This window comes from Dipteris shenzhenensis, chromosome 2 (genome assembly GCF_047967505.1).
Source record: "Dipteris shenzhenensis isolate YYH24624 ecotype China chromosome 2, Dip_SZ_1.0, whole genome shotgun sequence".
NCBI classification, from domain to species: domain Eukaryota; kingdom Viridiplantae; phylum Streptophyta; class Polypodiopsida; order Gleicheniales; family Dipteridaceae; genus Dipteris; species Dipteris shenzhenensis.
In genome coordinates, this window is record NC_141597.1 from 60,872,497 (window position 1) to 60,885,874 (window position 13,378).

General features: G+C 41.3%; 1 pseudogene; it reads right to left on the reverse strand.

Moving 5' to 3' along the window:
* Positions 1 to 12,064: 12,064 nt before the first annotated feature.
* On the reverse strand, positions 12,065 to 12,592 carry LOC147905088 (CAX-interacting protein 4 pseudogene; annotated as a pseudogene).
* Positions 12,593 to 13,378: the final 786 nt, after the last annotated feature.

Sequence of the window (13,378 nt, forward strand, 5' to 3'; positions counted from 1 at the left end):
AGTGTGATGGCCTACTATGTGCCATCTTGGGAATTGTTAGAACAACAGATGTTAGTGATGCGTTGGATGGGGAGCACTGAATTTTGCTAGGGCACAAAATAATCTTGTGCCATATGTGCCTAAGAAAAACCTTAGGTTTCTTTACGGTGATATGTCTCGGTACTAGGGTTCCAACAATGATGTACCGTGTCTTGTGGCAATTGTAAGGGTAATTTTTTGGGAGGAATCTTTTTTTACTCTTGCAACAAGACTTGCAACAAAAAGGTTTTGTTTGATGTGCATGCAAACCAAATAGATATTTTATTATCCTAAGTGAACTGCGTATTCCTTGTTATTGGTTGTAGTTTGCCCAAGTATTTGGTGCACATTTTATAGCCTATGCGCAAATACAAAAACTTAAAAAATAACAAGAAAATTGAAAATTTTATTTGCTTTAGTTGTCTCATACATAAGTGAATTACCAATTGAGGGTTGTGGGTTCGATGAGAAATTTTTAGATGTGTTTACTGTAATACTAAATTCGGTCAATTGAATTGTTGAAATGTACTGTATTAATTGCACGAAACATTAGATGAAATGCAATTTGGATTTCTTTAGTATGTTCTTAGTTATTTATTGAAGTTCACCTAAATGTTACATCCATACCTTACCATGTATGTGTAGGTATGGAAACTAAAAGAGATTTAAAAGAATGGAAAATTTTATTTTCCCTTATACATTGAGGGGCAATTGTATGTATTTCACAGATGAGCAAGCCAACAATTAAAGAGATTGGGCTCAGCAAGAATTTTTTAGATGTATTAGGTTGAATATAATTAATTATATTAATTAGAATAATCTAATAAATTTAAATCTACTTAGAACAATTAATTCAATTAATCACATGATTTAATCTACTTAATTAATCAAAGTAATTTAATTAATTAAGTTAATGCACTTAATCCACTTTGGCTTTGCGAAGTGGTTTTGAGAGCCTGTTAAGTGGTTTCAAAGAAAAAGTCGTTTTTTGAGCTTTTCCCTGTTCCGTTCTATGACAGAGACTCCATATTGACTTATAGAGGCAACTATTGCTTGCTTTTGGTGTCCACATTACTTCAAGAGCTTGGAAACACCTTCATTCTTGAATCTGGGATCATTTCATTGGATTTCTGACTCACTTTGTCAGTTTCTACGTTTTTTCCTCGGGTGTTGGAGCAACCATTTGCAGATCTGTCAGTTCCGGTGGACTCAAGAGGTCCTAAAACTTCTACGTTGCTCATCATTCGCACTCCGGTGGAGTTTACAGATAGCTCTGTTTCCAAAAACGTTTTTCAGTCCGTGTGTTGGACCCAGTGATTGAGACCACGGTTTCCAAAACCGTCTGTCCCATTGCGTTCCGGACGCCCAAAAACCCCTACCTATTAGTTTTTGCGTGATTCGGTGGAGGATTTTCAGAGTTATAAATCTCTGTGTATTCGATTTCGTCTCTCTGTTATGCATTTTTCATACTAAGGTTTTGAAACCTTAGATTTATGCCACATGGCACTGGTGGATAGGTGTTGACTCCCATTTCTCACTCATCGGTTGGGATTTTGGAGTTCTGGCAGAAGAGAGATATTTGTAGATTTTCTTGCTGATTCCGATTATGGAATGGCGCCCATGTTTTGAGGCATCTCAGGTTCTATTTTTAGTAGCGCTCATTACCGTGGGACTATGATTTCTTGAGCATACCTTATGCAGATCACTCTGGTTGCAATTTGAGCAGTGTGCGCTCATTCATGGTATGCATTGGGTTGCAGTGGATGATTTATAGGCCATTTGGATGCATTGCGGTCCTTGTTGGATGCGCTGATAGGCCCAAATTGCCTTGTGGGATGCTATTTTTTATGGACGCTTTGCACATGGATGCTATTTTATGCTAAGGGACAGCTTTGACACATTGCACGTGATGCACTGATAGTGCTATGCTCTCTTGGATGAGATATTATTGATGCATATGCCAGTGGACGGTGTTTATGCTTGAGTCATTGATGCTCTCTTGGATGAGATATTATTGATGCATATGCCAGTGGACACGGTGTTTATGCACTGATAGTGCTATGCTCTCTTGGATGAGATATTATTGATGTTTATGCCAGTGGACGGTGTTTATTGGCATTTTCTTTTGGGCCAGATTTGCTCATATGGATGCATAGTATATGCACATGAGTTAGATGCATCTTTTGATGCTTTGAGCTTTGAGTTTTGGTGATATTTCACTCTATTGTGGCATACACATTTGGGTGCACCTGGTATTTGGTGTGATTCTCTCTTCCAAGCACTAGCATTTGGGATTTTTGCTTTATTTGCATCATGGCATCCTCTTCCATGTCTGAAAAGGAGTTTTTTAGCATTAAAAAGTTTGATGGGACAAACTTTTCTTTGTGGAAAGAACAAATAAGGGATGTGCTTATTCAAAAGAAACAGATTAAACCCTTGGCAGGGATTGAAGCTGAAGCTAAGCCTGCAGATATGTCTGAGGATAATTGGAATGAGTTGGATGCATTAGCAAAGTCTACTATTAGACTTCATCTTGCAGAGTCAGTTTATTTCACAGTAGTAAATGAGCAGACTACAGAAGATTTGTGGAAGAAACTGTGTGCCACTTATGAGAAGGAAACTGCCTCTAATAAAGTTTACCTCATGAAGAGGTTGTTTGAGTTGCAGATGAAGGAAGGGGTCTCCATTGCTTCTCACTTGAATGAATTCAATATTATTTTCAGCCAACTTCAGGCTCAGAAAATGAATTTTGATGCGGAGACTAAGGAAATATTTCTCTTATGTTCATTGCCATCCTCATGGGATACCTTCTGTACAGCTGTCAGTAACTCTGCACCTGGTGGAGTGCTGAAATTTGATGATGTTGTGGGTAGCTTGTTGGCCGAGGAGATTAGACGGAAGTCTATGGATGGCAACAAGCAGGATGCAGCCTTAAATGTGCAAAGGGGTAGATCACAGTTCAGGGGGAAGTCCCAAGAAAGAGGGAAGTCTCGTAGCAAATCCAGGGAACGGAACATTGAGTGTTACCACTGTGGCAAGAAGGGCCATATGAAAAAGGATTGCTACAAGCTAAAAAGAGAGCAAAGGGATAAGAAAAAGAATACAAATTGGGGTGCAAATCAAAAGGAAGAGAGTCCAAGGGAGGACAAAGGAAAAGTGAAGATCGAGGAGATCAATGCAGTCACACATGATAGTGACAATGACGTTCTCTTCATGTCTAGTTTATCTGCAGAGTTGCTTACCACTTCAGATGATGCATATTCCCAGGATTGGATTTTGGATATTGGTGCTTCATTCCATGTTACTCCCCATAGGGAATGGTTCTCCACTTATGACAGTGGAAAGACAGGTTGTGTGCATCTTGGAAATGACTATGCATGTGACATAGTGGGAGTAGGTGACATAAAATTTTCTTTTGCAAATGGGTCTGCATTAATTTTGAAAGATGTGAGACATGTGCCTAAGCTGACCAAGAGTCTTCTTTCAGTGGGTCAGCTAGATGATGCTGGTTTTCACACCACTTTTGGCTTTCAGAGTTGAAAAATTCAGAAGGGCTCTATGCTTTTGGCTAGGGGTGCCAAGTGTGGGACTTTGTATCCCTTACATGTATCAGGGGTATTTGATCATGTTGTTGCAATAACCGAGCAGCCAAGCACTTCTTTGTGGCATTGCAGGTTGGGGCACATGAGCCAGAATGGAATGAAACTCTTATGCCATTTGGGTTATGTACCGCATTTGAGTTTCTCTGATTTTGAATTTTGTGAGCATTGTCTCTATGGGAAGCAGACTAAATCAGCCCATAAAAGAAGGGGAAAGAAAGAGTTTGAAATGCTTGATTTGGTGCATTTAGACGTATGTGGTCCCATGCCTACACGGTCATTAGGCGGGGCTGAATACTATGTGACATTCATTGATGATGCAACTAGGAAAGTGTGGGCTTATGCTATAGCTCGGAAGAGTGATGTGTTCCAGGTATTTCAGAAATGGCTGGCCTTGGTTGAGAATCAGTCAGGTAGAATGCTTAAATGCCTACGGACTGACAATGGTGGAGAGTATCTCTCTCATGACTTTTAGCATTTCTGTGATACACGTGGGATTAAGAGGGAGCTCACATCCCCTCGTACTCCAGAGCAAAATCCAGTTGCAGAAAAGATGAACCGTACCATTCAAGAAAGGTTGCAATGCATGCTTTCCAATGCAAGTCTTTCTGGTGGTTTTTGGGCTGAGGCAATGAAGACAGCAGTGCATGTGATCAATAGATCACCTAGTAAGAGTTTGGATGGTGGTATTCCTGAAGAGGCATGGAGTGGCAAGAAGCCCTCTTACTCTCATTTGTGTATATTTGGGTGTGAGGCATATGCACATGTGCCAAAAGAGCTTCGAAAGAAGCTAGATCCTAAGTCTAGGAAATGCATCTTTCTGGGTTATGGTGAAAGTGGAGAGATGGGCTATCGTCTCTGGGATCCAGAAGCAAAGAAGATCATATGCAGCCATGATGTGGTCTTCAATGAGAAGAAGATGCATAAGGAACCCATGAGGGATGTGGAAATGAGGAGAATCACTTTCCAGGATGTGAATCCACCTGCATATGTTGATAGACAGCAAGCTGTCCATGCACCAAATGTGCAAGAAATGGTACAACCAAGTACTCCCACAGGTATACAATCAAGGGTAGATGATGGATCATCTATTAGTGGAAATGATGAGCCAAATGTGGCTGATATGCAAGTGGGACAGCAAGCTGAAATGCCCTTGAGAAGATCATCTAGAGTGTCTAGACCGCCTGATAGGTTTGTTCCAGGGGTAGACTATGTGATGCTTACTGATTGCGGGGAGCCTTCTTGCTATAGAGAGGCTATGATGCATGAGGATCAACGCAAGTGGGAGTATGCTATGCAATCAGAGATGAGTTCACTTATGAAGAATAAGACTTGGGACTTGGTTTCTTTGCCACATGGAAAGAAAGCATTGCCATGGAAATGGGTCTACAAGATGAAGGTCACAGGTGATGATGTGCCTAGGTACAAGGCCCGTTTGGTTGCTAAAGGGTTCAAGCAAGAGAAGGGTGTGGAATTTGATGAGATATTCTCTCCGATTGTGAAGATGACCACACTTAGATGCATGCTTGGACTAGTGGCATTAGAGGATATGGAGCTTATGCAGATGGATGTCAAGACAGCTTTCTTGCATGGGGATTTGCATGAGGAAATTTACATGGTGCAGCCGGAAGGCTTTGAAGAAAAGGGCAAAGAGCATTTAGTTTGCAAGCTAAAGAAGAGTCTCTATGGTCTTAAGCAAGCGCCTAGAGAATGGTATCAGAAGTTTGATGCTTTCATTCGGTCCTAGGGTTTTAGAAGGAGTGAAATTGATCACTGCCTCTACACTAAAAGGGCTAAGGATAATAGCCTGATAATCCTAGCACTATATGTGGATGATATGCTATTGGCTAGCAAGAATACTTATGAGCTAGATGCATTAAAGGCCAAGTTGCATGAGGCCTTTGATATGAAGGATTTGGGACTTGCAGGGCATATTCTTGGTATGCGCATCACGCGTGATCGGAGTAGGAAACTCCTTTGGCTTTCACAAAAAGAGTATGTTACAACAGTATTGCAACGTTTCAATATGGAGGGGGGGAAGGCAGTGAGTACTCCATTGCCTCCATATGTGAAACTGAGTCATACAGATAGTCCCAAATCAGAAGAGGAGAGGGCCATGATGGCTAAGGTTCCTTATGCATCAGCGGTTGGGAGTCTTATGTATGCTATGATAGCTACTAGACCAGACATTGCATTTGCAGTGGGAGTTGTTAGCCGCTATATGGCTAATCCAGGAAAGAGGCATTGGGAGGCAGTTAAGTGCATCATGAGGTACATGAAGGGTACCAAGGAGATGTGCATCTGCTTTGGTAAAGGAGACATGTGTGTACTTGGGTACACAGATTCAGACTATGCAGGGCATGTGGATAGTAGGAGATCCACTTTTGGTTATGTGTTCACCTTTGCAGGTGGTGCAGTGTCGTGGATGTCTCGCGCACAGAAGTGCGTTGCTTTTTTGTCTACCACAGAGGCTGAGTATGTTGCAGCCACAAAGGGTTGCAAGGAGGCTATATGGCTTGATCGGCTAGTGGGAGATTTGGGGATTCATATAGGTGTACCGACATTGCATAGTGATTCCATGAGTGCTATTCAGCTAGCATGGAATCCAGTCTTTCATGCAAAGACCAAACACATTGAGGTCAGGTACCATTTCATCAGGGAGGTACTTGAGGACAAGCGCATAGAGCTTGTCAAGGTTCATACAGATGATAACCCTGCAGATATGCTGACGAAGAGTCTACCTAGTCAGCGGTTTGAGTATTGTCGTGTATTGATGGGCATTGGATAGTATGCTCACTAGTTGTTCTCCATTAAAGGCACATTTTCTTTTAAGTGGGAGGTTGTGGGGGTTAAAGGTCAGTGTGCCTTTACCTCGGTTATGTACAATACTCAAACACATATACAAATGAATGAAAAAGAAGATTAGGGTGGTTCTACACCCACCAAAACTTGTGTGGCTCTCTGTCTCTCTCTCTCCTTCTTCCATTCTTGCTTCCGTTGAGAGCACTCTCAATTTCTTGGCCTAGCTTCCTAGCCCTTAACTTGGCAAAATTGGCCCACAGCCTATAATGAATTACATCAAATAGGTAGAGCAATGTTATAGGATGTAACAAAATGCATGTAGTGGGATTGTGTAATGGCATATATTGTAATGTACTATGAGATGGTTTAAAGAAGATGGTTTTTCTTTTTTTAAAAGATATGGAGTTCTTCTTTAAAATGAACTTTTTCCTTGCTATCGTGTGTAATAAAGCGTGGATATTTGCATTTATGACACAATGTTTACGCATGTATACATGCACTATTACACACGTTTTTTAAGTCGGTATACATGTGAATTTAGATGCCAATATACATGCACTCGATATTACTCAAATCCACGCGCGACTATACATGCACCTGTAACTCATCGCGTGTATCCAACACATGTATGGAAGCATTGTCCTATAGTGAAAGAGCAATATCAAATGTGCGTAATTGATTTATCTTCATGTTCTTAATGAGTAATGTTTTGGTGTTCTTTAAGTCAAACAACAATATGATTTGCAATGTACCTTTTTGTTATTATGTAATTGCTCATCTTCTAGACCACATCAATATATTTCACAATGTACCTTTTTGTTGTTATGTAATTGATCTTCTTCTAGACTAGCCCAACCAATTGTTTTAGTTATAAGCAAACCAGTCCAATGGTTGGAACATCATGCAACATACCATATCGAGCTAGTTTTGGTGTAAAACCAATTATGTGGTTGGAACATAAATAAATAGCAACATGCCACGTAGCTAGTTTAGGTCAAATACCACTTATGTGATTGTCCTAAATCAGTGTGGTTGGGTTAGAAATAAATATTTTTGGTATTCTTAATATGTGTTGGATGATGTTCTTCATGTGTAATTGATTTGTTTTAATGTGGTTAATTTTATCATCCAAAATAAGCCCAATTGTTGGATCTGGAACATCGTGCAACCGTTTGGTGCCAACTCCCTTCAATAAGAATACCATTTGAAATATTTAGTATGAGATGAATTTGGAAATATGCCAGAATTAAATTTTAGTTATATTGGCATGGTTGTATTCTACACTAAAAGAGCTTCAAATATGCCTTTTCATCTTGAAATTTGGGCAACACATAAAAAAGTTATATGATTTCCAATGGAGGTCGGTAAACCCTGGGCCAAGAGACCCCCCCCCCTAAGGCCTCACATATAATGCAAAATATGCAATATTTTGAAAATCTTGCATTTTTTTAAAAGTATATTACTTGTTATGTGGGAAGGGGTACCTTAAATTTTCATATTTCTTCCTTGCATGATTTAAAAATTTCTAGGAAATCCATGCATATTTTTCATGGACCTTGTCCCCCTTACCCTAGATTTTGGATAAGGGTAGTAACATAAAACATATGGAGTTGGCACTGCAACATACCATAGACCATGTTGTAGACTAGCCCAGTGGTTGAAACTATTTTGTTTGGTGTAATGAAAAAATATAACAACAATATATAATTCTAATAATGAAATTGATTTGTTTTTTATGATTGAAGATAGTTGAAATTGTGACTATCCTTAACTAGCCTAAGGGTTGTAATTATTTTGTTTTCTCTTAGTGAATAATCTAGTAGCTATTTTATGGTTGAAATGGTGTTATTGCCTCTTATTGATAATTTTTGTTTGATTAGTGAATTTTCAAGTGGCTGGTTTTGAACTGGGTAAATAGATCGAGTTGTATCTCAAGTTTATAGTTCAAAACCATAACATTTTGATTGAGCAAAGGAGCCTTGAGCTTTGTAAGAAATGGTATGTGAAGAAACTCAAAGAGAGGTGTGTGTGTTGTTGTAGATTGTACATAGAGTTTAACTAGGCCATACAAGCATTGAATGACTTGAGATCTAGTCATGTTCCAAGATTTCTCCATGGAGATATATTCTCATGTTTGCTAGATGGATGCTCAATTTGTAGGCCAGTTGGATCCTCCTCATGTTTTGTAAGGGAGAGCAAGTTTGGAACCCTAAGGTTTATGTGGGAGCCAACATTTTGTCCAAAGCCTATGGATTGTGAGGGCATCGCATAGAATGCATTCATGGTACATGCAAAGATTGTGGTGTGACAAAGAAGTTTAATGTATGTCCAAATGAAATGAGGGAAGAAAGCATTACTCTAAAATGGAGGGGATTTGAAATGGGTAACATTAAAAAATCTAATAAAAAGAGATGGCTACTATCATAAAAGAGCACTTAGTCGAGGGAGCTAATAGACCACTTGGTTGAATCCATACCAAAATATGCAGTTCACAATTTTAACGCCCAGTTGGCAAGATAACCAATTAAAGACCTGTCAAGCTAATTTTCCACATGACATGATTGTCTTTGTCATAGATTGTGTAGAACTACTCATTTCAAAAACAAGATAAGATCCAAAGTGCTCATTGGCACAACAAGCAAATACCATTTCTCATTCATATAACGTACACAGATGTGCTTGATTCTTCTATTATTGTTGTCAATCTACTTGTCAACTCACAAGAGTCCATGTTAGTGCAATGAACATACCATTTATAATATTCAAGTCACAAGGAACACATCTTAGTTTTATAGCATGTGTTTCTATTGCATTGGGAATGGCTCAAAAACCATGATTCCTATTTACAATCAAATATAAAAAAGAATTGGGTGTGACTAGATCGAGATTCCTCTCAATTCAAATAAGCCCATGGATTCCACTTTGTTTCAAGGCTTACATCTTTCATTGATGTAAATAGTATGTGTAATTTCTTTGGGTCTAGCCATGGCAAGGGGGAATATGATGGCTATGGTGTTGTTATTAAGTGATCTCTATGTAATCACCAATTAAGCTAGGAGAAGTTGCAAAATGCCCACAATATTATAACATGCCTTGCACTCAGCCTATCCATGAGGGAAAAATCAACATACGATAAATAAAGACAAGAGTAATCCTACATTTGTGTACTCTCATCTAGTAAGAGCTATTAATTTTGAGTTTCATATTGTGCCTGGACATAAGAAAGGAAGAATTTTCTTCAAAATGGGTATAGAAATGCATGAGCACATCATGGGGTCTATTGGAGGTCATGGAGAGTAAGGAAAACATGCTCCTCTTATCCTTAAAAAAGGATATTTCATAGTCATTTTGTATGGGAGGAATGATTTTTATGCAAATATTGTTGAGATATGGTGCCATGAGCACATGTAGAGCAAAGGTATGAGTAAAGGGCAAGCTGCCACATGGCATGGAGGAGATATCCCACATGTGAGCAAGCATATGGATGTAAGTACCCTCACCTATAAAAGGGAGGTTCATTTGAAGTAATATCAATCAAGCACTTTGCACTATCTCAAGATTCTCTTTATGAGTCCAAGCTAATCTATCTTGGAACCTAATTGACTTGAGGTACATGTCATGAGCACTCTCTTCATCATGTTTGCACTTAGGTTGCATCCTCCTTAGATTAGTGTTGTATTAGGATGTTGTCTCATGACTAGGAGAGCTCGATCCCTCGATTTGTCATGGTATCAGAGCATAGGTTTAGCCATCCCAGTTTAGCTCATTAGTAGTTCACTACGATTGCTCCCATTCCTAGATTAGTTTTAGAATGTAAGATTAGTTTTAGTTTGGATTGAGAGTTCTTTAAAAGAAATTTCCGTCATGCCTTTCCGTTCATTGAGGGACTCTGCTTGAGTGTTTGTGAGAGATAACATTCTTCTCTTGAAAGATTTATGAGAGAGAGAGAAGGACGTCTTGCAATTTTTTGGGGCTGGTTCATTATCAAAATCCAATCGTTCCTCATCAAGCTTTGTGTAGAGACACAGTCAGAGCCGATTCCTCGAAGTTCCTGCACATTTAGAATCATTCTTATAGGTAGCAAACTTCTCCTCGGACTAGCAACTCCTAGAGAGTCAAGCGCTCTAGCAACTGCTCTATAGCTCAACCAACCAAGGACAGCCAACCACTACAACGACACTCCAATGACAAGGTACAACGGAGCATCGGCCATCTAAGTGGCTCTCAACGAGTGGCGCTCACACCTCAGTTGCTCCACAGTGGCCGACTCCATCAAGTGGTGCCACTCACCAGGCAATGACACTCTAGACTGCTCGCTCCGTCTCTAGTGCCATAAGCCTGGCTAACCATCTGCGAAGAAGCTACTCTGCACTACTGCCACTCCACAAGCTCTCGGCCCAGAAGAACTGCTACAAAAGCATCGCCTCTAGCCTCTCAGCGCCGGCTCATAACCTTCTACAACAAAGAGCCTAAAACCCGTGAGTAGCGCTACACAAGCATAGCCCGGCATCCACAAAGCATCGACGATGGCTTCCATGCACGCTTTAGCAGCTCAGAGCTCTAGCAAGCTCTAATAAGGCCATCAACAGCTCCCAGCCGGCCATCCTCGATGCTCTCCAGTAGCCAAAGCAGCACGACTCTCCAGCTTACGAACGAAACTCTCTGCATCAGCCTTCTCCTTCTCCTTGATGACCCCTGTGAGCTCCTCCATCTCTCGCAGCTCCCAAACTTCTCAAGCCCATACTCGGCTTCTCTACAGTGGCTCACTCCATTAGCTCAGCTTGCAGCTCCTCGAGCTCTCTCCATCGCTCGTCCGTCGTCGACGTTCCTGCACATCAAACCTTCAATTTCTCCTAAGGTTCTAGCATTAGGCCACGTGGCAGATAGGCTGTAACCAAGGTTAGCTGATGTTAAGCCATGGTTCGTAGGCTTGGTCAGTTTCTTGCCATGTGGAAGATAGATTCTAACCTTGGTTAACACAACGGTTGAGTTTAGCTAACCTTGAGTTATAGACTTTGGTTAGGTTACATAGGATTTGGTTCAGTTACAGGTTGGTTAAATTTCAGTTTGGTCAAAATTGTGCCACATCACCCAAGTGCCTTCTAAGCACACAGCCTCTTGTTAAGCACAGTATGGAATTCAGTATGTGAATCCTTGTGCCACATCATCAAAGGCCCTCTTCTTCACAAAACCTTCAATAAGCCGTAACTTGCAATCCAGAAAGAATTTGGACATGCTCCAAAAAGGAAAAGTGATCGTCTTTTTGAGCTCTACGCACCTATAAGATTAGAATCATTGTATGCAATTAGGCACTGCCAATATTGAAAGAAATCAATTGGTAAGACCTTTGCAACAAATGCAAAAGCAATGCATGAATGCAAAAATCATGCCAAAAGCACAAGTGCATGAGATGACCATAGTGTTGGGGTAAAGGCACTGGCCACCCTGTAACAGTTTTTATTCTAGTACTACTAAGTACGCTAAGTACACATTGTACTTAGGTACTTAGTGGTCTTATCCACAGATATATATACTAGTGTGTGTACTTGGGGAGGCACCACTCATTGCTTATCCCCACCCACTGGTGTGTGACTACTGTGGGTGTGTCTCCTCACTCCCAAACTCCTACTCACTCCAGTAACCCGTCAACTGGTATCAGAGCTTTTGAGAACGTTCTTTCCGAACTTAGCCGTGATTGCCCGCTCCATTTCAGAATCCTCGAAGCTATCGGAGAGATCAATTTCTTCGTCTAAACTCCCTTCCTCTGAGGAACCCGTCGATCCGTCGTCCGCCTTGTCCTTCTTCAAGCCTCCCTCCCGTTCCATCAAAGCCACGGCAGTTGCTACGACTTCCTCCTTAACGGCCAGAAAATTGCGACACTGAAAGGTGAGATGCCCAACTCTGCCACATTTCTTACAGGAGCCGCGAGCCTCGTTGGCATTGGAGCCGGTAAGGCGGGCTAAGGCAAGCAAGCCCTGGAAACTATCGTAGGCATTCTGCTCAGCGCCAGAGACAGCGGATTCTCCTCCACGATCGGGGGCAGGTTGTTTTTTATCAGGGGCGTAAGGGTCATACACGATGGCGCTCTGCCAGATGCCATGAGTCTGAAGGGCAGCACTGATATGAACTCTGTTGTTAGCGGGCATGCGGACGCGACCTGCGGTGGCTGGCATGGCGATGGATGCAAAGGTTGTGCTTTTTTTTTTTTTTTTTTTGGCTAGAGAAGGAGCCTATACATGCTCTACTCTGTTCTCGGAGACAGAATTCTGCTCAGAGGCAATACCTTCTTCATTGCTGCTAGACATGGCCGCCACATTGCTACTCAGAAGGAGTGTCTCCTGTCCTTTATTGGTTTTCTGTCTCGCCACTTCACAAAGCAAATGCTTCTACCCAACCTTGCTGAAGCAAGATGCACCGCCCAAAGACAGAAACATTGTTGTTCTGAAAGCCTGACGACAAACCAAAGCTGCTGCTCCTTTTCTGAGATCAACATCGCTAGTTGCTGCTATTGTGGCCGACCACAGTCTAAGCAGTCCTCTTCCACTTGCTGTGGGCTGCTCATTTCTGGTTTTTTGAGAGCTGCTCCTCACATTTTGCCATTGGCACATTAACCAGGTACTCTGTAGTATTACTTGCATTGTACTTTCCATTCCTGCCATTTTCATTTCCTTGTACCGCGAACTGCGCATATACACGTACAGGTGCAGGGGTTCTACTTGTGGCAGGGATTACACTCGCACTGAGGCTTAGCTTATGCCGCAAACAGTGTCGAGACAGGTCTTATCACTTGGCCAGTGATTGTACGTCAGTGTTGGCACTGAGTGTATGCATTGGCAGATCTGTGCTTGATACTTGCAGCGTATGCTATGTTGGATGCAACCCAAATGGATATGTAGTCAAATGCCTTGTGAGTAGCAGCTGTTGATGACACTTACTGTGTTAGTGCACGGAATGTGCTG